At 35.5% G+C, this 23,677-nt stretch overlaps 6 non-coding genes across 6 annotated transcripts; all 6 read right to left on the bottom strand.

The window, feature by feature from the left end:
• Nucleotides 1–3,535: 3,535 nt before the first annotated feature.
• Nucleotides 3,536–3,700, bottom strand: LOC135753182 (U1 spliceosomal RNA). Its single transcript, XR_010533490.1, has one exon. It is a non-coding gene; the product is annotated as a U1 spliceosomal RNA (small nuclear RNA).
• Nucleotides 3,701–4,482: 782 nt separating this feature from the next.
• LOC135753204 (U2 spliceosomal RNA) lies at nt 4,483–4,673 on the bottom strand. Its single transcript, XR_010533512.1, has one exon. It is a non-coding gene; the product is annotated as a U2 spliceosomal RNA (small nuclear RNA).
• Nucleotides 4,674–11,912: 7,239 nt separating this feature from the next.
• LOC135753186 (U1 spliceosomal RNA) lies at nt 11,913–12,077 on the bottom strand. The gene has a single exon (XR_010533494.1). It is a non-coding gene; the product is annotated as a U1 spliceosomal RNA (small nuclear RNA).
• Nucleotides 12,078–12,859: 782 nt separating this feature from the next.
• On the bottom strand, nt 12,860–13,050 carry LOC135753203 (U2 spliceosomal RNA). Its single transcript, XR_010533511.1, has one exon. It is a non-coding gene; the product is annotated as a U2 spliceosomal RNA (small nuclear RNA).
• A 7,153-nt stretch (nt 13,051–20,203) lies between these two features.
• On the bottom strand, nt 20,204–20,368 carry LOC135753185 (U1 spliceosomal RNA). Its single transcript, XR_010533493.1, has one exon. It is a non-coding gene; the product is annotated as a U1 spliceosomal RNA (small nuclear RNA).
• A 782-nt stretch (nt 20,369–21,150) lies between these two features.
• LOC135753202 (U2 spliceosomal RNA) lies at nt 21,151–21,341 on the bottom strand. Its single transcript, XR_010533510.1, has one exon. It is a non-coding gene; the product is annotated as a U2 spliceosomal RNA (small nuclear RNA).
• Nucleotides 21,342–23,677: the final 2,336 nt, after the last annotated feature.

Raw genomic sequence — 23,677 nt, 5'->3', positions numbered from 1 at the left:
AGATAATTTGACCCATATTCACATGGGTTTGTTTCTCGTTTTTTCTTTGAGAACAATCTATATAGCGCTTTCCACAATCGTTTTGGTGTTAGCTTTACGTAAAATAGAAACACAGAAAAGTACTGAGCGATGGAGAAACCACGAAGCGGAACTTATTATGGACCACGGATTGGCAAACAAACTGGCAACCACGCACAAAAGAAGCAAACTCTGGTTTTAAACTCACCTTATTTGTCCCCGGAAAACGCCAGAGTCGATGCACGGAGTGGACGTAGCAAGCCTCGCTTCCATAGCCGAAGGTCAAAAATCCATTTAAACGTGTAGTCCCCGGTGTCCACTCGATCTTACACAAAAAGCCGAGAAGCGATACCGCAATGGCATCCGGAGAAGGCGCTGGCTGTCGGGATGGAGGTTAGCGGGTCAGAGGTCCGGCACTGAAGGTCTGCGTTCATTACTCACCGTGTGTATTTCACTCTATACTTGTAAAAAAACCATACAAATACATACAGAAACAGTTATCACTCATACAAAAAGAAACACGAAGGTAAAGCTTCAGTTAATTTGCTCGCTGAATGCTTTTTGCATGCACATACAAAACTGAACAAAACTGATATACTGAACAACATAGGCCCCAAAATTGAGGAACACCAGTTGTTTAGTTAAACTGATTGAATAGCACTTTGCTTCCTATTTGTTAAATATGAAATGAGACAATAAATTACAAATTACATTTCAATGCCTGCAGCGTGTTCATGTCCACACCACAAATAAAACCGTGTGACCCTTTTTTTTTTTTGGTTAAAAGTTTGAAAGTTTCGAACCTACGCAACACTCTAAAGACAAATGCTCCTAAATAGTAACAAATAAGGGTTCTTCAGCTTGTAACCATAGCAGAACCCGTTTTTTTGGTACTATATAGAACCTTTTTATACGGTTCTATAAAGAATCTTGCCTTGAAAAGTGCTCACCTCAGTGGTGCTATAAAGAACGATTAATTTATCAGCTGTCAGGAGTGACATTTTTGTTATTTATCCACTTTCTAATGTATAGCACTTGATAAGGATTAACAGTTTAAAAACAGAAATGCAAGACATCAGAAAATACATTTATTTTTTACTTTCATAACATGAGAGGTGTCATACAATAACAAATATGTGCTTTAAAATCACATTCCTAAGTTAAAAATATACATAAAAATAGATATATGGATCATTACACAAATCACTACTCAAAGGAAATATGTTAAATAACTGCTTCAATATTAATTAACAATAACATTTGGCCAAGGCAGTCCTTGTAAATAGACATATAAATAGACAAATAAAATCATGACATATATGCCATAGAGCCTGAGATAGAGAAAAATAATAAGGAATTCTGCTTTTACTACCATCTCAGAAATATTGCCAGAATTGGAGGTTTTGTCTCAAGACAGGACTTAGAGAAACTTGTTCATGCTTTCATCACCAGCAGGGCCGATTATTGCAATGGACAATGGATTAAAAAAGTACTGTTACTTGTTTAAAAACCACTTCATGGCTACGGGCCGAAATACATGACAGATATGCTAATCGAATATGAAACCGATTACTCGGATCAATAGGATCAGGTCATTTAGAAAAAACAAGGGTTCACTCAAAACAAGGTGCATCAGCATTTAGTTATTATCAGCTTTCAGAAGAGATCAGATGTGCTTCAACAGTAGACACTTTTAAATCTAGATTAAAAACACATCAGTTTAACTTTGCATTTACTGAATGATTTAAAACAGTACGAATAAAACAGTACAAAAGAATAAAACAGTATGAACCTTACCTGTTATAAAGGGAATGAAGCTTACGGTATGGTGCTTACCTGCAGAAATAAATAAAGTACAATAAGAACACACAGAACTTCAATTTTCAAAATTATTTTAACAATAAATGATGATTATTTAACTGGTTTACCTGTTTGCGATTACCACAGAATCCCGTCACCTGGCTGCGGTCTTCATTTGGTGAACGGTTCTCCACTCATAATTGACCTATACAAGAAATAGAGAAGAATAATAAGCAATTCTGCTTTTACATGTAGATGTGTGCCCCAAGAACACAGACACACCGGCCCCAAAAAGTTTAAACAGTACACATTTCTGTTATTTTAATGTGGCAAATGTGTCAGCTTTAAAAGAAGCATACATTACCTTTTAAAGAGGATGCGCACTGCGTGAAATACCTTTACTCCCAGCATAAGCAAGCAATTTTCAAAATGCTTTTAAAAGTAATGGTGATTATTTTACTTGTTTAACTGTTTGTGATTACCATGGAATCATGTCACCATCATTTTTAAGCTTGTAAAGCAAATAATGAAATATTGACTTAGTAGGAAAAAATATTTTGGAAGTATCGTGATAAATGATGAAGAAAATATTTTGCAAAGTGATGGTTAGCACACGGTTGATGGTACCTAATAAATTCCATCATATTTTTTTTATTCCTACTATGGAAGTCAATGGTGACTATCTGCTGTGGGTTTACCATCATTCCTCAAAATACCTTCTTTTGTGTTACTCAGAAAAAAACTAATCCTCGTGTTGTTGTAAGCCTGTATGCATGAGTAAATGATGACAGAATTATCATCATAAATTGAAATATCCCTTTAAACTGTATTTCCCCCCCTTAAACCTAAACTTATTTTCTTACAGCAAGTCATTTAGGTAATCAAGAAAATACTTTACCCGTTGTCTTTGTGAGTTAAACAAATACAGCTACGCTTCCAGGTCTGTCGACGTTGCTGTGGTTTTTCGACAGCTGTAGTATGAAGGGTAGCGAATGAATGAATACATTGCAAAAAATCATTTCTTACTTGTTATTTCGAACTGTTTTCACTGTACAAATATCTAGAAAGTCTTAAAATAAGATGCATTTTTTGATGAGCAAAATGCCCTAAGAAAATAAGCCTAGCCTTTAGGGAGAAAAAAACTCAAAATTTAAGCGAATTTGGGCTTAAAACAAGCAAATAAATCTGCCAAAGGGGTAAGAAACAAATCTAGATATAAACACTTTATTCAAGAAAAATTGTCGTAGCCCATTGGCAGATTTGTTGGCTTGTTTAATGTACATGGATGTACAATATTTCAATTTGTCTTGTATTTATTAGCATTTTGTATTGCCCAACGCTGTCTATGTTGTTTAACTGTTGTCATTTTCTTATAAAAGCCTTTATAATTTATTAGTTTGGATGATTGCCATTCCCGAGAACCTCTTATATTGGAAGGAAAAGAATCATCTAAGCATTATTTTGTTGACTGTCTCTTAGGCATGTAGCCGTTTGATTGTGGTTCTATTCAATGGCTAGTCTATTCTTTTGGAATGGTCAAACGTCTATTAGATTTTCACTGACAGCCCAAATTAAGCCTTGTTTTAGCCTAGACACATATTCGCTGTCTATTAGAAATTATGTAGTCGTTAAATAGCCGCTTTTTTGATGACTAATGTATTCTTGGGCCGTGGTTAGACGTCTCTTGGACAAAATAATCTATTTTTAACACAAAGGTCAGGGGAGAGCGCGAACGCAGTCCCCCACTATCAGAAATTTTGCAGTCGAGATTCCCACATTTGGGGAATTCGCAAAGGGTCAGCACAACCGGAGTGCAATGGCTGAGCCTCGCCCTGGGTGAACCACCTTCATGATCATGGTGTCTCCCCTGCCAGGTAAGTATGAGCGACACCCTTTGAGGCCAGACGGACGCATCTTCCTGTGACCGATCACATCGACGGCGCCCCCGAAGGCCATCCGACTAACATTTCATTACTGTGTGTGACCAGGTGGAAAGCGCACGAAGCCACGTCTGAGACCAAACATTCTTCGAGATCTACCCTATTTTTATTCCGTTTCCAGCCCGGTTGAACCGTGTAGAGTGAAATATGTGAAACAATTTAAATCAAATGGATTTAAATTGCGCATTCAAATATATGGTTTCGTTATTACAAAGTAACTTTACGTGGAATAGAAACAAATAAATGTACAGAGCAATCAAGAAACAACGAAAGCATAGCAATTTTAGAACGTGGATAAATAAAAACACAGGGCTCAATGACTTACCCGTTGTCGTTGTGAGTTAAACAAGTACAGCTATGCCTCCAGGTCTGTCGACGTTGCTGTGGTTTTTCGACAGCTGTAGTATGAAGGGTAGTGAAAAAAAGTTTTCAGGTGTTTTTAACATTCCAATCGGCCTCTTTCGCTTTTGTTGCACCTTCAGCTGTGTCGAGGATGTTTAATTCGTCCTCGGATCACCACCACAAACTTGTAAAGAAAATAATTAAATACATTACAAAAACATTTCTTTGTCAGCGTGTTCATTTCCACGCAAGCTTTTCGTTAAACCAATAAAGCCAACGAAAACACAGCAATTTTAAAACACACGGATTAGAAAAAACACCGTCATTCACGCACAGAAGAAGCAAATTCTTTTTTTATACTTGACTTATTTGTCCCCGAGAAGGGGAGCGCACCATTCATGGAAACACTGCAATACCATGTTGATGCATGGAGTGGAAGGAGCAAGCTCCGCTTCCATTTCCGAAGGTCAAAAATCCATTTAACATATAGTCCCCGGATAGGAGACGTATCAGACATTAAACTGATAAGAACAGATACTACACTTGATCTTAGCCAAAAGGCCGAGAAGCGATACCGGAATAGACGCAGCCAAAGGGGGAGCCGGCGAAGGCGCTGGCTTTTGGGGTGGAGGCTAGCGGGCATTTAACTCTATACGTTCTCATTGTATAACCCAGAGGTAGAACGTTGAGCTAGCAGATCAGAAGTTCATGTTTTCTAAACCCATGCAGAAAACACACACACAAACTGTTGGGAAAAAGCAGTCATCGCTTAACCAAACAGAAACATGAAGTAAAGCTTCAGTTAATTTGCTTGCAGCTTGCAGATCCAATACGTCGATCGTAAAGGTAATGCCGGTAGATCGCACATACCTTAACTGTGTATGCTGCTCCACGCCTCCACGAGCTTCGGGAAACAGAGCGCAAAATTGTCATTATGGTCTTGGATTAACTGTGAAACATGCTTTGCCTTTCTTCTCAAATGTGTTTTCATAAATCTTACGCTGTCCGCTGCAGCTCAGTCGTCTAACTTCTAAAATTTACCAGGATGCGCATTTTTTCCTTGATGCAGGAACTGATCCACGCTCATGAGAGAGAGAGAGAGAGAATTTAGAATTTTCAAAAAACCTTTATTACAAATTAAAACATTTTCATAACCTCAAATCAGAAAAAACAAAGGGGAAAAAAAATATATATATAGTAACGGAAATAACAAAAAATAAGCCAACATAGGAGCAAAGACCAAATCATCTTCAATAACCAGACACAGAGCTCCTCCATAATACCAAATCAATTCAAAAGAAAGAAGATCATTCATTGCTTTTAAGTATCTAAAACCAATAAGGATTCTAGATTTAACTTATTTTAAAAACTGCTAATATATCATGGCTTCCAGGTCTGTCAACGTTGCTGTGGTTTTTCGACAGCTGTAATATGACGGGTAGAGTGAAAAAAAAAATGTTTAAGTGTTTTGAACATCCCAATCTGTTCGTTTACTTAGTATTTTATTCATGTTTTCGAGTTAAAAAATAATTCTTAAATCAAGATACATTTACTTAATAAGCAAAGTGGCTTAGAATTTAAGTCTTGTTTACTGAAATAAATTCTAAAATGTAATAGGTTAAGGCTTAAAACAAGTAAAAATATCTGCCAGTGGGGTAAGAAAAATAAACCTAAATTGAGTTTATTATTGAATTAAGTTGAAACTAGAATTAAGTTTATTTTTCTTACCCCGCTGGCAGATATTTTTTACTTGTTTTAAATATAAACCTGTTGATTTTTATAATTTATTTCAATTATTACAAAGTATACGATCTGATTTTTTAATCGCGGTGTTTGTTTTATTCCTCATTTCTTTTCCGTGCATTTGCTTTATTTATTTATTTTTGCTTGTTGCATTTAAATGCACGTTTGATTTGTTGCCACATTATTCTGTGTTAATGTATTTTTTAACATGTTTATAAACAAAAAGTGCGTTATTATAATTAATTATATGGCTGTGAATTCCCAGCAAACACAAAACGCTTTTATAACAATTTTCTATTACAATACATAATATCTTACGCCACTTTGCTTACCAAGTAAATGTATCTCCATTTAAGAATTGTCAGATATTCACAAGAAAACAAGACAAAAACAGTAAGTAAGATATTCATTTACTTTTTTCTTTCAAACATGAATTTACAGACGGCTGGAAATTTTAAATAAAATAACTAGACATACCTATTCGGGTCTGCTCCCGTTTGCTGTGATGACGGGGACTTAGTCCAAAGCACATTTTGAGGAATACTTACACATTTTACTTCTTATTTCTTTGGAATTAATTATTATTTATTTTCAATTACAAAGTATGCGATCTGATTTTTTTAATCGCGGTGTTTGTTTTATTCCTCGTTTCTTTTCCATGCATTTGCTTTATTTATTTATTTTCTGCTTGTTGCATTTAAATGCACATTTGATTTGTTGCCACATTATTCTGTGTTAATGTATTTTTTAACATGTTTATCAACAAAAAGTGCGTTATTATAATTAATTATATAGCTGTGAAATATATACAAGAATTCCCAGCAAAAACAAAACGTTTTTATAACAATTTTCTATTACAATACATAATATCTTAAGCCACTTTGCTTACCAAGTAAATGTATCTCCATTTAAGAATTGTCAGATATTCACTAGAAAACAAGACAAAAACAGTAAGTAAGATATTCATTTACTTTTTTCTTTCAAACATGAATTTACAGACGGCTGGAAATTTTTAATAAAATAACTAGACATACCTATTCGGGTCTGCTCCCGTTTGCTGTGATGACGGGGGACTTAGTCCAAAGCACATTTTGAGGAATACTTACACATTTTACTTCTTATTTCTTTGAAATTAATTATTATTTATTTTTAATTACAAAGTATGCGATCTGATTTTTTTTAATCGCGGTGTGTGTTTTATTCCTCGTTTCTTTAGCTCACACAACATTCTACCAAAAAACAGCAGATCATTTTCTACTAGATAACTCCATACACTATGGATTAAAAATGTCCCGACTGCGAACCTGATAAAACCCAGGTAAAAAGCAAATACAAATAAACCATTTTGATTTAGCAAAAGTTTACAAATAAATGCACTCCCTGCACACAACAAGCACGTCTAGTTACCATTCATTTTTTGCGTGATTTAAGTTTCGTCGCATACATTTTGGAAGGCACACGATAAAAACAAAATAAGGCTTTTAATGTATGCAGACTTCATTCTCCGTTGAGGGCTTATCAATCATAATAAACGCTGTTAACTCTTCTCATTGAATGGTCTAAATCCAATGCTGGTAAAGAAATCAAATGTGCATTTCAACGCAACAAGCAAGCCGTAAAACAATGGATGCAGGCAAACAAACGAGGAATAGCACATACACCACGATTAGATCATCGGGTCTCATACTTTGGAATTAATAAGAAATAATTATTCAGTCTAAAGAAATAAGAAGTAAAATGTCTGAGTATTTCTCCAAATGTGCAGACTCATTACAATAAACGGGAGCAGACACGAATAGTTATGTATGTCTCGTTATTTTATTTAAAATTGACAGCTGTCTAACATATGATATATTTTGATAATACGAAATGCTAAAAAAATAATATAACACCAATCGACAATATATGTTATTGTTATTTTTACAAGTAAATTCATGTGTAGGAGAAAACAAAGCAGCTGTCAGTCCATACTATATTGAGTGGCCATCGTAGTGGTGCAACCTGAACGATGTTTTCCCTACTTCCGGTCAAAGGCGCCATTTTGTGAAATAGGCATATAGGTGACGCTGGAGCACGCGCGGCCATTGTCTCTGTTCAACAAAGCAAGTGTATATATACACATACGCATATTTTTCCTCAATCAATCACCGAATACAAGGTGCAATTCGATGCCAACTGGCCCTTCTCTCTGGTTTCATGTTTGTAAGGAAAATTAAGGGGGAAATTACGATAGCATTTCAGCCAAACATTCATTCGTGCCACGCTGCTTTTCTTTGAACGAAAAAAAAACCCCTCTGCTCCCCCTACACAATTTCTTCTCCTGTTATTTTATGCTTAAAACAAGCAAATAAATCTGCCTACAGGGTAAGACAAAATTTGTGAACTTTTCCCATAAACACTTAATTCAAGAAAAATTGTCCCACCCCACTGGCCATTTTTTATCCACAATACACATTCGATGTCTGCACGCACCATTGTCTTTGTTCAACGCAAACAATTCTGTTGCGTTTTTCTTTGAACGAAGTGCTCCGCCTAGATAATTTGACCCATATTCACATGGGTTTGTTTCTCGTTTTTTCTTTGAGAACAATCTATATAGCGCTTTCCACAATCGTTTTGGTGTTAGCTTTACGTAAAATAGAAACACAGAAAAGTACTGAGCGATGGAGAAACCACGAAGCGGAACTTATTATGGACCACGGATTGGCAAACAAACTGGCAACCACGCACAAAAGAAGCAAACTCTGGTTTTAAACTCACCTTATTTGTCCCCGGAAAACGCCAGAGTCGATGCACGGAGTGGACGTAGCAAGCCTCGCTTCCATAGCCGAAGGTCAAAAATCCATTTAAACGTGTAGTCCCCGGTGTCCACTCGATCTTACACAAAAAGCCGAGAAGCGATACCGCAATGGCATCCGGAGAAGGCGCTGGCTGTCGGGATGGAGGTTAGCGGGTCAGAGGTCCGGCACTGAAGGTCTGCGTTCATTACTCACCGTGTGTATTTCACTCTATACTTGTAAAAAAACCATACAAATACATACAGAAACAGTTATCACTCATACAAAAAGAAACACGAAGGTAAAGCTTCAGTTAATTTGCTCGCTGAATGCTTTTTGCATGCACATACAAAACTGAACAAAACTGATATACTGAACAACATAGGCCCCAAAATTGAGGAACACCAGTTGTTTAGTTAAACTGATTGAATAGCACTTTGCTTCCTATTTGTTAAATATGAAATGAGACAATAAATTACAAATTACATTTCAATGCCTGCAGCGTGTTCATGTCCACACCACAAATAAAACCGTGTGACCCTTTTTTTTTTTTTGGTTAAAAGTTTGAAAGTTTCGAACCTACGCAACACTCTAAAGACAAATGCTCCTAAATAGTAACAAATAAGGGTTCTTCAGCTTGTAACCATAGCAGAACCCGTTTTTTTGGTACTATATAGAACCTTTTTATACGGTTCTATAAAGAATCTTGCCTTGAAAAGTGCTCACCTCAGTGGTGCTATAAAGAACGATTAATTTATCAGCTGTCAGGAGTGACATTTTTGTTATTTATCCACTTTCTAATGTATAGCACTTGATAAGGATTAACAGTTTAAAAACAGAAATGCAAGACATCAGAAAATACATTTATTTTTTACTTTCATAACATGAGAGGTGTCATACAATAACAAATATGTGCTTTAAAATCACATTCCTAAGTTAAAAATATACATAAAAATAGATATATGGATCATTACACAAATCACTACTCAAAGGAAATATGTTAAATAACTGCTTCAATATTAATTAACAATAACATTTGGCCAAGGCAGTCCTTGTAAATAGACATATAAATAGACAAATAAAATCATGACATATATGCCATAGAGCCTGAGATAGAGAAAAATAATAAGGAATTCTGCTTTTACTACCATCTCAGAAATATTGCCAGAATTGGAGGTTTTGTCTCAAGACAGGACTTAGAGAAACTTGTTCATGCTTTCATCACCAGCAGGGCCGATTATTGCAATGGACAATGGATTAAAAAAGTACTGTTACTTGTTTAAAAACCACTTCATGGCTACGGGCCGAAATACATGACAGATATGCTAATCGAATATGAAACCGATTACTCGGATCAATAGGATCAGGTCATTTAGAAAAAACAAGGGTTCACTCAAAACAAGGTGCATCAGCATTTAGTTATTATCAGCTTTCAGAAGAGATCAGATGTGCTTCAACAGTAGACACTTTTAAATCTAGATTAAAAACACATCAGTTTAACTTTGCATTTACTGAATGATTTAAAACAGTACGAATAAAACAGTACAAAAGAATAAAACAGTATGAACCTTACCTGTTATAAAGGGAATGAAGCTTACGGTATGGTGCTTACCTGCAGAAATAAATAAAGTACAATAAGAACACACAGAACTTCAATTTTCAAAATTATTTTAACAATAAATGATGATTATTTAACTGGTTTACCTGTTTGCGATTACCACAGAATCCCGTCACCTGGCTGCGGTCTTCATTTGGTGAACGGTTCTCCACTCATAATTGACCTATACAAGAAATAGAGAAGAATAATAAGCAATTCTGCTTTTACATGTAGATGTGTGCCCCAAGAACACAGACACACCGGCCCCAAAAAGTTTAAACAGTACACATTTCTGTTATTTTAATGTGGCAAATGTGTCAGCTTTAAAAGAAGCATACATTACCTTTTAAAGAGGATGCGCACTGCGTGAAATACCTTTACTCCCAGCATAAGCAAGCAATTTTCAAAATGCTTTTAAAAGTAATGGTGATTATTTTACTTGTTTAACTGTTTGTGATTACCATGGAATCATGTCACCATCATTTTTAAGCTTGTAAAGCAAATAATGAAATATTGACTTAGTAGGAAAAAATATTTTGGAAGTATCGTGATAAATGATGAAGAAAATATTTTGCAAAGTGATGGTTAGCACACGGTTGATGGTACCTAATAAATTCCATCATATTTTTTTTATTCCTACTATGGAAGTCAATGGTGACTATCTGCTGTGGGTTTACCATCATTCCTCAAAATACCTTCTTTTGTGTTACTCAGAAAAAAACTAATCCTCGTGTTGTTGTAAGCCTGTATGCATGAGTAAATGATGACAGAATTATCATCATAAATTGAAATATCCCTTTAAACTGTATTTCCCCCCCTTAAACCTAAACTTATTTTCTTACAGCAAGTCATTTAGGTAATCAAGAAAATACTTTACCCGTTGTCTTTGTGAGTTAAACAAATACAGCTACGCTTCCAGGTCTGTCGACGTTGCTGTGGTTTTTCGACAGCTGTAGTATGAAGGGTAGCGAATGAATGAATACATTGCAAAAATCATTTCTTACTTGTTATTTCGAACTGTTTTCACTGTACAAATATCTAGAAAGTCTTAAAATAAGATGCATTTTTTGATGAGCAAAATGCCCTAAGAAAATAAGCCTAGCCTTTAGGGAGAAAAAAACTCAAAATTTAAGCGAATTTGGGCTTAAAACAAGCAAATAAATCTGCCAAAGGGGTAAGAAACAAATCTAGATATAAACACTTTATTCAAGAAAAATTGTCGTAGCCCATTGGCAGATTTGTTGGCTTGTTTAATGTACATGGATGTACAATATTTCAATTTGTCTTGTATTTATTAGCATTTTGTATTGCCCAACGCTGTCTATGTTGTTTAACTGTTGTCATTTTCTTATAAAAGCCTTTATAATTTATTAGTTTGGATGATTGCCATTCCCGAGAACCTCTTATATTGGAAGGAAAAGAATCATCTAAGCATTATTTTGTTGACTGTCTCTTAGGCATGTAGCCGTTTGATTGTGGTTCTATTCAATGGCTAGTCTATTCTTTTGGAATGGTCAAACGTCTATTAGATTTTCACTGACAGCCCAAATTAAGCCTTGTTTTAGCCTAGACACATATTCGCTGTCTATTAGAAATTATGTAGTCGTTAAATAGCCGCTTTTTTGATGACTAATGTATTCTTGGGCCGTGGTTAGACGTCTCTTGGACAAAAGAATCTATTTTTAACACAAAGGTCAGGGGAGAGCGCGAACGCAGTCCCCCACTATCAGAAATTTTGCAGTCGAGATTCCCACATTTGGGGAATTCGCAAAGGGTCAGCACAACCGGAGTGCGATGGCTGAGCCTCGCCCTGGGTGAACCACCTTCATGATCATGGTGTCTCCCCTGCCAGGTAAGTATGAGCGACACCCTTTGAGGCCAGACGGACGCATCTTCCTGTGACCGATCACATCGACGGCGCCCCCGAAGGCCATCCGACTAACATTTCATTACTGTGTGTGACCAGGTGGAAAGCGCACGAAGCCACGTCTGAGACCAAACATTCTTCGAGATCTACCCTATTTTTATTCCGTTTCCAGCCCGGTTGAACCGTGTAGAGTGAAATATGTGAAACAATTTAAATCAAATGGATTTAAATTGCGCATTCAAATATATGGTTTCGTTATTACAAAGTAACTTTACGTGGAATAGAAACAAATAAATGTACAGAGCAATCAAGAAACAACGAAAGCATAGCAATTTTAGAACGTGGATAAATAAAAACACAGGGCTCAATGACTTACCCGTTGTCGTTGTGAGTTAAACAAGTACAGCTATGCCTCCAGGTCTGTCGACGTTGCTGTGGTTTTTCGACAGCTGTAGTATGAAGGGTAGTGAAAAAAAGTTTTCAGGTGTTTTTAACATTCCAATCGGCCTCTTTCGCTTTTGTTGCACCTTCAGCTGTGTCGAGGATGTTTAATTCGTCCTCGGATCACCACCACAAACTTGTAAAGAAAATAATTAAATACATTACAAAAACATTTCTTTGTCAGCGTGTTCATTTCCACGCAAGCTTTTCGTTAAACCAATAAAGCCAACGAAAACACAGCAATTTTAAAACACACGGATTAGAAAAAACACCGTCATTCACGCACAGAAGAAGCAAATTCTTTTTTTATACTTGACTTATTTGTCCCCGAGAAGGGGAGCGCACCATTCATGGAAACACTGCAATACCATGTTGATGCATGGAGTGGAAGGAGCAAGCTCCGCTTCCATTTCCGAAGGTCAAAAATCCATTTAACATATAGTCCCCGGATAGGAGACGTATCAGACATTAAACTGATAAGAACAGATACTACACTTGATCTTAGCCAAAAGGCCGAGAAGCGATACCGGAATAGACGCAGCCAAAGGGGGAGCCGGCGAAGGCGCTGGCTTTTGGGGTGGAGGCTAGCGGGCATTTAACTCTATACGTTCTCATTGTATAACCCAGAGGTAGAACGTTGAGCTAGCAGATCAGAAGTTCATGTTTTCTAAACCCATGCAGAAAACACACACACAAACTGTTGGGAAAAAGCAGTCATCGCTTAACCAAACAGAAACATGAAGTAAAGCTTCAGTTAATTTGCTTGCAGCTTGCAGATCCAATACGTCGATCGTAAAGGTAATGCCGGTAGATCGCACATACCTTAACTGTGTATGCTGCTCCACGCCTCCACGAGCTTCGGGAAACAGAGCGCAAAATTGTCATTATGGTCTTGGATTAACTGTGAAACATGCTTTGCCTTTCTTCTCAAATGTGTTTTCATAAATCTTACGCTGTCCGCTGCAGCTCAGTCGTCTAACTTCTAAAATTTACCAGGATGCGCATTTTTTCCTTGATGCAGGAACTGATCCACGCTCATGAGAGAGAGAGAGAGAGAGAGAGAGAGAGAGAGAGAGAGAGAGAGAGAGAGAGAGAGAGAATTTAGAATTTTCAAAAAACCTTTATTACAAATTAAAACATTTTCATAACCTCAAATCAGAAAAAACAAAGGGGAAAAAAAAATATATATATAGTAACGGAAATAACAAAAAATAAGCCAACATAGGAGCAAAGACCAAATCATCTTCAATAACCAGACACAGAGCTCCTCCATAATACCAAATCAATTCAAAAGAAAGAAGATCATTCATTGCTTTTAAGTATCTAAAACCAATAAGGATTCTAGATTTAACTTATTTTAAAAACTGCTAATATATCATGGCTTCCAGGTCTGTCAACGTTGCTGTGGTTTTTCGACAGCTGTAATATGACGGGTAGAGTGAAAAAAAAAATGTTTAAGTGTTTTGAACATCCCAATCTGTTCGTTTACTTAGTATTTTATTCATGTTTTCGAGTTAAAAAATAATTCTTAAATCAAGATACATTTACTTAATAAGCAAAGTGGCTTAGAATTTAAGTCTTGTTTACTGAAATAAATTCTAAAATGTAATAGGTTAAGGCTTAAAACAAGTAAAAATATCTGCCAGTGGGGTAAGAAAAATAAACCTAAATTGAGTTTATTATTGAATTAAGTTGAAACTAGAATTAAGTTTATTTTTCTTACCCCGCTGGCAGATATTTTTTACTTGTTTTAAATATAAACCTGTTGATTTTTATAATTTATTTCAATTATTACAAAGTATACGATCTGATTTTTTAATCGCGGTGTTTGTTTTATTCCTCGTTTCTTTTCCGTGCGCATTTGCTTTATTTATTTATTTTTGCTTGTTGCATTTAAATGCACGTTTGATTTGTTGCCACATTATTCTGTGTTAATGTATTTTTTAACATGTTTATAAACAAAAAGTGCGTTATTATAATTAATTATATGGCTGTGAATTCCCAGCAAACACAAAACGCTTTTATAACAATTTTCTATTACAATACATAATATCTTACGCCACTTTGCTTACCAAGTAAATGTATCTCCATTTAAGAATTGTCAGATATTCACAAGAAAACAAGACAAAAACAGTAAGTAAGATATTCATTTACTTTTTTCTTTCAAACATGAATTTACAGACGGCTGGAAATTTTAAATAAAATAACTAGACATACCTATTCGGGTCTGCTCCCGTTTGCTGTGATGACGGGGACTTAGTCCAAAGCACATTTTGAGGAATACTTACACATTTTACTTCTTATTTCTTTGGAATTAATTATTATTTATTTTCAATTACAAAGTATGCGATCTGATTTTTTTAATCGCGGTGTTTGTTTTATTCCTCGTTTCTTTTCCATGCATTTGCTTTATTTATTTATTTTCTGCTTGTTGCATTTAAATGCACATTTGATTTGTTGCCACATTATTCTGTGTTAATGTATTTTTTAACATGTTTATCAACAAAAAGTGCGTTATTATAATTAATTATATAGCTGTGAAATATATACAAGAATTCCCAGCAAAAACAAAACGTTTTTATAACAATTTTCTATTACAATACATAATATCTTAAGCCACTTTGCTTACCAAGTAAATGTATCTCCATTTAAGAATTGTCAGATATTCACTAGAAAACAAGACAAAAACAGTAAGTAAGATATTCATTTACTTTTTTCTTTCAAACATGAATTTACAGACGGCTGGAAATTTTTAATAAAATAACTAGACATACCTATTCGGGTCTGCTCCCGTTTGCTGTGATGACGGGGGACTTAGTCCAAAGCACATTTTGAGGAATACTTACACATTTTACTTCTTATTTCTTTGAAATTAATTATTATTTATTTTTAATTACAAAGTATGCGATCTGATTTTTTTTAATCGCGGTGTGTGTTTTATTCCTCGTTTCTTTAGCTCACACAACATTCTACCAAAAAACAGCAGATCATTTTCTACTAGATAACTCCATACACTATGGATTAAAAATGTCCCGACTGCGAACCTGATAAAACCCAGGTAAAAAGCAAATACAAATAAACCATTTTGATTTAGCAAAAGTTTACAAATAAATGCACTCCCTGCACACAACAAGCACGTCTAGTTAACATTCATTTTTTGCGTGATTTAAGTTTCGTCGCATACATTTTGGAAGGCACACGATAAAAACAAAATAAGGCTTTTAATGTATGCAGACTTCATTCTCCGTTGAGGGCTTATCAATCATAATAAACGCTGTTAACTCTTCTCATTGAATGGTCTAAATCCAATGCTGGTAAAGAAATCAAATGTGCATTTCAACGCAACAAGCAAGCCGTAAAGCAATGGATGCAGGCAAACAAACGAGGAATAGCACATACACCGCGATTAGATCATCGGGTCTCATACTTTGGAATTAATAAGAAATAATTATTCAGTCTAAAGAAATAAGAAGTAAAATGTCTAAGTATTTCTCCAAATGTGCAGACTCATTACAATAAACGGGAGCAGACACGAATAGTTATGTATGTCTCGTTATTTTATTTAAAATTGACAGCTGTCTAACATATGATATATTTTGATAATACGAAATGCTAAAAAAATAATATAACACCAATCGACAATATATGTTATTGTTATTTTTACAAGTAAATTCATGTGTAGGAGAAAACAAAGCAGCTGTCAGTCCATACTATATTGAGTGGCCATCGTAGTGGTGCAACCTGAACGATGTTTTCCCTACTTCCGGTCAAAGGCGCCATTTTGTGAAATAGGCATATAGGTGACGCTGGAGCACGCGCGGCCATTGTCTCTGTTCAACAAAGCAAGTGTATATATACACATACGCATATTTTTCCTCAATCAATCACCGAATACAAGGTGCAATTCGATGCCAACTGGCCCTTCTCTCTGGTTTCATGTTTGTAAGGAAAATTAAGGGGGAAATTACGATAGCATTTCAGCCAAACATTCATTCGTGCCACGCTGCTTTTCTTTGAACGAAAAAAAAAACCCCTCTGCTCCCCCTACACAATTTCTTCTCCTGTTATTTTATGCTTAAAACAAGCAAATAAATCTGCCTACAGGGTAAGACAAAATTTGTGAACTTTTCCCATAAACACTTAATTCAAGAAAAATTGTCCCACCCCACTGGCCATTTTTTATCCACAATACACATTCGATGTCTGCACGCACCATTGTCTTTGTTCAACGCAAACAATTCTGTTGCGTTTTTCTTTGAACGAAGTGCTCCGCCTAGATAATTTGACCCATATTCACATGGGTTTGTTTCTCGTTTTTTCTTTGAGAACAATCTATATAGCGCTTTCCACAATCGTTTTGGTGTTAGCTTTACGTAAAATAGAAACACAGAAAAGTACTGAGCGATGGAGAAACCACGAAGCGGAACTTATTATGGACCACGGATTGGCAAACAAACTGGCAACCACGCACAAAAGAAGCAAACTCTGGTTTTAAACTCACCTTATTTGTCCCCGGAAAACGCCAGAGTCGATGCACGGAGTGGACGTAGCAAGCCTCGCTTCCATAGCCGAAGGTCAAAAATCCATTTAAACGTGTAGTCCCCGGTGTCCACTCGATCTTACACAAAAAGCCGAGAAGCGATACCGCAATGGCATCCGGAGAAGGCGCTGGCTGTCGGGATGGAGGTAAAGCTTCAGTTAATTTGCTCGCTGAATGCTTTTTGCATGCACATACAAAACTGAACAAAACTGATATACTGAACAACATAGGCCCCAAAATTGAGGAACACCAGTTGTTTAGTTAAACTGATTGAATAGCACTTTGCTTCCTATTTGTTAAATATGAAATGAGACAATAAATTACAAATTACATTTCAATGCCTGCAGCGTGTTCATGTCCACACCACAAATAAAACCGTGTGACCCTTTTTTTTTTTTTGGTTAAAAGTTTGAAAGTTTCGAACCTACGCAACACTCTAAAGACAAATGCTCCTAAATAGTAACAAATAAGGGTTCTTCAGCTTGTAACCATAGCAGAACCCGTTTTTTTGGTACTATATAGAACCTTTTTATACGGTTCTATAAAGAATCTTGCCTTGAAAAGTGCTCACCTCAGTGGTGCTATAAAGAACGATTAATTTATCAGCTGTCAGGAGTGACATTTTTGTTATTTATCCACTTTCTAATGTATAGCACTTGATAAGGATTAACAGTTTAAAAACAGAAATGCAAGACATCAGAAAATACATTTATTTTTTACTTTCATAACATGAGAGGTGTCATACAATAACAAATATGTGCTTTAAAATCACATTCCTAAGTTAAAAATATACATAAAAATAGATATATGGATCATTACACAAATCACTACTCAAAGGAAATATGTTAAATAACTGCTTCAATATTAATTAACAATAACATTTGGCCAAGGCAGTCCTTGTAAATAGACATATAAATAGACAAATAAAATCATGACATATATGCCATAGAGCCTGAGATAGAGAAAAATAATAAGGAATTCTGCTTTTACTACCATCTCAGAAATATTGCCAGAATTGGAGGTTTTGTCTCAAGACAGGACTTAGAGAAACTTGTTCATGCTTTCATCACCAGCAGGGCCGATTATTGCAATGGACAATGGATTAAAAAAGTACTGTTACTTGTTTAAAAACCACTTCATGGCTACGGGCCGAAATACATGACAGATATGCTAATCGAATATGAAACCGATTACTCGGATCAATAGGATCAGGTCATTTAGAAAAAACAAGGGTTCACTCAAAACAAGGTGCATCAGCATTTAGTTATTATCAGCTTTCAGAAGAGATCAGATGTGCTTCAACAGTAGACACTTTTAAATCTAGATTAAAAACACATCAGTTTAACTTTGCATTTACTGAATGATTTAAAACAGTACGAATAAAACAGTACAAAAGAATAAAACAGTATGAACCTTACCTGTTATAAAGGGAATGAAGCTTACGGTATGGTGCTTACCTGCAGAAATAAATAAAGTACAATAAGAACACACAGAACTTCAATTTTCAAAATTATTTTAACAATAAATGATGATTATTTAACTGGTTTACCTGTTTGCGATTACCACAGAATCCCGTCACCTGGCTGCGGTCTTCATTTGGTGAACGGTTCTCCACTCATAATTGACCTATACAAGAAATAGAGAAGAATAATAAGCAATTCTGCTTTTACATGTAGATGTGTGCCCCAAGAACACAGACACACCGGCCCCAAAAAGTTTAAACAGTACACATTTCTGTTATTTTAATGTGGCAAATGTGTCAGCTTTAAAAGAAGCATACATTACCTTTTAAAGAGGATGCGCACTGCGTGAAATACCTTTACTCCCAGCATAAGCAAGCAATTTTCAAAATGCTTTTAAAAGTAATGGTGATTATTTTACTTGTTTAACTGTTTGTGATTACCATGGAATCATGTCACCATCATTTTTAAGCTTGTAAAGCAAATAATGAAATATTGACTTAGTAGGAAAAAATATTTTGGAAGTATCGTGATAAATGATGAAGAAAATATTTTGCAAAGTGATGGTTAGCACACGGTTGATGGTACCTAATAAATTCCATCATATTTTTTTTATTCCTACTATGGAAGTCAATGGTGACTATCTGCTGTGGGTTTACCATCATTCCTCAAAATACCTTCTTTTGTGTTACTCAGAAAAAAACTAATCCTCGTGTTGTTGTAAGCCTGTATGCATGAGTAAATGATGACAGAATTATCATCATAAATTGAAATATCCCTTTAAACTGTATTTCCCCCCCTTAAACCTAAACTTATTTTCTTACAGCAAGTCATTTAGGTAATCAAGAAAATACTTTACCCGTTGTCTTTGTGAGTTAAACAAATACAGCTACGCTTCCAGGTCTGTCGACGTTGCTGTGGTTTTTCGACAGCTGTAGTATGAAGGGTAGCGAATGAATGAATACATTGCAAAAAATCATTTCTTACTTGTTATTTCGAACTGTTTTCACTGTACAAATATCTAGAAAGTCTTAAAATAAGATGCATTTTTTGATGAGCAAAATGCCCTAAGAAAATAAGCCTAGCCTTTAGGGAGAAAAAAACTCAAAATTTAAGCGAATTTGGGCTTAAAACAAGCAAATAAATCTGCCAAAGGGGTAAGAAACAAATCTAGATATAAACACTTTATTCAAGAAAAATTGTCGTAGCCCATTGGCAGATTTGTTGGCTTGTTTAATGTACATGGATGTACAATATTTCAATTTGTCTTGTATTTATTAGCATTTTGTATTGCCCAACGCTGTCTATGTTGTTTAACTGTTGTCATTTTCTTATAAAAGCCTTTATAATTTATTAGTTTGGATGATTGCCATTCCCGAGAACCTCTTATATTGGAAGGAAAAGAATCATCTAAGCATTATTTTGTTGACTGTCTCTTAGGCATGTAGCCGTTTGATTGTGGTTCTATTCAATGGCTAGTCTATTCTTTTGGAATGGTCAAACGTCTATTAGATTTTCACTGACAGCCCAAATTAAGCCTTGTTTTAGCCTAGACACATATTCGCTGTCTATTAGAAATTATGTAGTCGTTAAATAGCCGCTTTTTTGATGACTAATGTATTCTTGGGCCGTGGTTAGACGTCTCTTGGACAAAATAATCTATTTTTAACACAAAGGTCAGGGGAGAGCGCGAACGCAGTCCCCCACTATCAGAAATTTTGCAGTCGAGATTCCCACATTTGGGGAATTCGCAAAGGGTCAGCACAACCGGAGTGCGATGGCTGAGCCTCGCCCTGGGTGAACCACCTTCATGATCATGGTGTCTCCCCTGCCAGGTAAGTATGAGCGACACCCTTTGAGGCCAGACGGACGCATCTTCCTGTGACCGATCACATCGACGGCGCCCCCGAAGGCCATCCGACTAACATTTCATTACTGTGTGTGACCAGGTGGAAAGCGCACGAAGCCACGTCTGAGACCAAACATTCTTCGAGATCTACCCTATTTTTATTCCGTTTCCAGCCCGGTTGAACCGTGTAGAGTGAAATATGTGAAACAATTTAAATCAAATGGATTTAAATTGCGCATTCAAATATATGGTTTCGTTATTACAAAGTAACTTTACGTGGAATAGAAACAAATAAATGTACAGAGCAATCAAGAAACAACGAAAGCATAGCAATTTTAGAACGTGGATAAATAAAAACACAGGGCTCAATGACTTACCCGTTGTCGTTGTGAGTTAAACAAGTACAGCTATGCCTCCAGGTCTGTCGACGTTGCTGTGGTTTTTCGACAGCTGTAGTATGAAGGGTAGTGAAAAAAAGTTTTCAGGTGTTTTTAACATTCCAATCGGCCTCTTTCGCTTTTGTTGCACCTTCAGCTGTGTCGAGGATGTTTAATTCGTCCTCGGATCACCACCACAAACTTGTAAAGAAAATAATTAAATACATTACAAAAACATTTCTTTGTCAGCGTGTTCATTTCCACGCAAGCTTTTCGTTAAACCAATAAAGCCAACGAAAACACAGCAATTTTAAAACACACGGATTAGAAAAAACACCGTCATTCACGCACAGAAGAAGCAAATTCTTTTTTTATACTTGACTTATTTGTCCCCGAGAAGGGGAGCGCACCATTCATGGAAACACTGCAATACCATGTTGATGCATGGAGTGGAAGGAGCAAGCTCCGCTTCCATTTCCGAAGGTCAAAAATCCATTTAACATATAGTCCCCGGATAGGAGACGTATCAGACATTAAACTGATAAGAACAGATACTACACTTGATCTTAGCCAAAAGGCCGAGAAGCGATACCGGAATAGACGCAGCCAAAGGGGGAGCCGGCGAAGGCGCTGGCTTTTGGGGTGGAGGCTAGCGGGCATTTAACTCTATACGTTCTCATTGTATAACCCAGAGGTAGAACGTTGAGCTAGCAGATCAGAAGTTCATGTTTTCTAAACCCATGCAGAAAACACACACACAAACTGTTGGGAAAAAGCAGTCATCGCTTAACCAAACAGAAACATGAAGTAAAGCTTCAGTTAATTTGCTTGCAGCTTGCAGATCCAATACGTCGATCGTAAAGGTAATGCCGGTAGATCGCACATACCTTAACTGTGTATGCTGCTCCACGCCTCCACGAGCTTCGGGAAACAGAGCGCAAAATTGTCATTATGGTCTTGGATTAACTGTGAAACATGCTTTGCCTTTCTTCTCAAATGTGTTTTCATAAATCTTACGCTGTCCGCTGCAGCTCAGTCGTCTAACTTCTAAAATTTACCAGGATGCGCATTTTTTCCTTGATGCAGGAACTGATCCACGCTCATGAGAGAGAGAGAGAGAGAGAGAGAGAGAGAGAGAATTTAGAATTTTCAAAAAACCTTTATTACAAATTAAAACATTTTCATAACCTCAAATCAGAAAAAACAAAGGGGAAAAAAATATATATATAGTAACGGAAATAACAAAAAATAAGCCAACATAGGAGCAAAGACCAAATCATCTTCAATAACCAGACACAGAGCTCCTCCATAATACCAAATCAATTCAAAAGAAAGAAGATCATTCATTGCTTTTAAGTATCTAAAACCAATAAGGATTCTAGATTTAACTTATTTTAAAAACTGCTAATATATCATGGCTTCCAGGTCTGTCAACGTTGCTGTGGTTTTTCGACAGCTGTAATATGACGGGTAGAGTGAAAAAAAAAATGTTTAAGTGTTTTGAACATCCCAATCTGTTCGTTTACTTAGTATTTTATTCATGTTTTCGAGTTAAAAAATAATTCTTAAATCAAGATACATTTACTTAATAAGCAAAGTGGCTTAGAATTTAAGTCTTGTTTACTGAAATAAATTCTAAAATGTAATAGGTTAAGGCTTAAAACAAGTAAAAATATCTGCCAGTGGGGTAAGAAAAATAAACCTAAATTGAGTTTATTATTGAATTAAGTTGAAACTAGAATTAAGTTTATTTTTCTTACCCCGCTGGCAGATATTTTTTACTTGTTTTAAATATAAACCTGTTGATTTTTATAATTTATTTCAATTATTACAAAGTATACGATCTGATTTTTTAATCGCGGTGTTTGTTTTATTCCTCGTTTCTTTTCCGTGCATTTGCTTTATTTATTTATTTTTGCTTGTTGCATTTAAATGCACGTTTGATTTGTTGCCACATTATTCTGTGTTAATGTATTTTTTAACATGTTTATAAACAAAAAGTGCGTTATTATAATTAATTATATGGCTGTGAATTCCCAGCAAACACAAAACGCTTTTATAACAATTTTCTATTACAATACATAATATCTTACGCCACTTTGCTTACCAAGTAAATGTATCTCCATTTAAGAATTGTCAGATATTCACAAGAAAACAAGACAAAAACAGTAAGTAAGATATTCATTTACTTTTTTCTTTCAAACATGAATTTACAGACGGCTGGAAATTTTAAATAAAATAACTAGACATACCTATTCGGGTCTGCTCCCGTTTGCTGTGATGACGGGGACTTAGTCCAAAGCACATTTTGAGGAATACTTACACATTTTACTTCTTATTTCTTTGGAATTAATTATTATTTATTTTCAATTACAAAGTATGCGATCTGATTTTTTTAATCGCGGTGTTTGTTTTATTCCTCGTTTCTTTTCCATGCATTTGCTTTATTTATTTATTTTCTGCTTGTTGCATTTAAATGCACATTTGATTTGTTGCCACATTATTCTGTGTTAATGTATTTTTTAACATGTTTATCAACAAAAAGTGCGTTATTATAATTAATTATATAGCTGTGAAATATATACAAGAATTCCCAGCAAAAACAAAACGTTTTTATAACAATTTTCTATTACAATACATAATATCTTAAGCCACTTTGCTTACCAAGTAAATGTATCTCCATTTAAGAATTGTCAGATATTCACTAGAAAACAAGACAAAAACAGTAAGTAAGATATTCATTTACTTTTTTCTTTCAAACATGAATTTACAGACGGCTGGAAATTTTTAATAAAATAACTAGACATACCTATTCGGGTCTGCTCCCGTTTGCTGTGATGACGGGGGACTTAGTCCAAAGCACATTTTGAGGAATACTTACACATTTTACTTCTTATTTCTTTGAAATTAATTATTATTTATTTTT

This window comes from Paramisgurnus dabryanus, chromosome 18 (assembly GCF_030506205.2).
Source record: "Paramisgurnus dabryanus chromosome 18, PD_genome_1.1, whole genome shotgun sequence".
Lineage (NCBI taxonomy): Eukaryota > Metazoa > Chordata > Actinopteri > Cypriniformes > Cobitidae > Paramisgurnus > Paramisgurnus dabryanus.
This window is presented reverse-complemented; position numbering and strand designations above follow the sequence as displayed.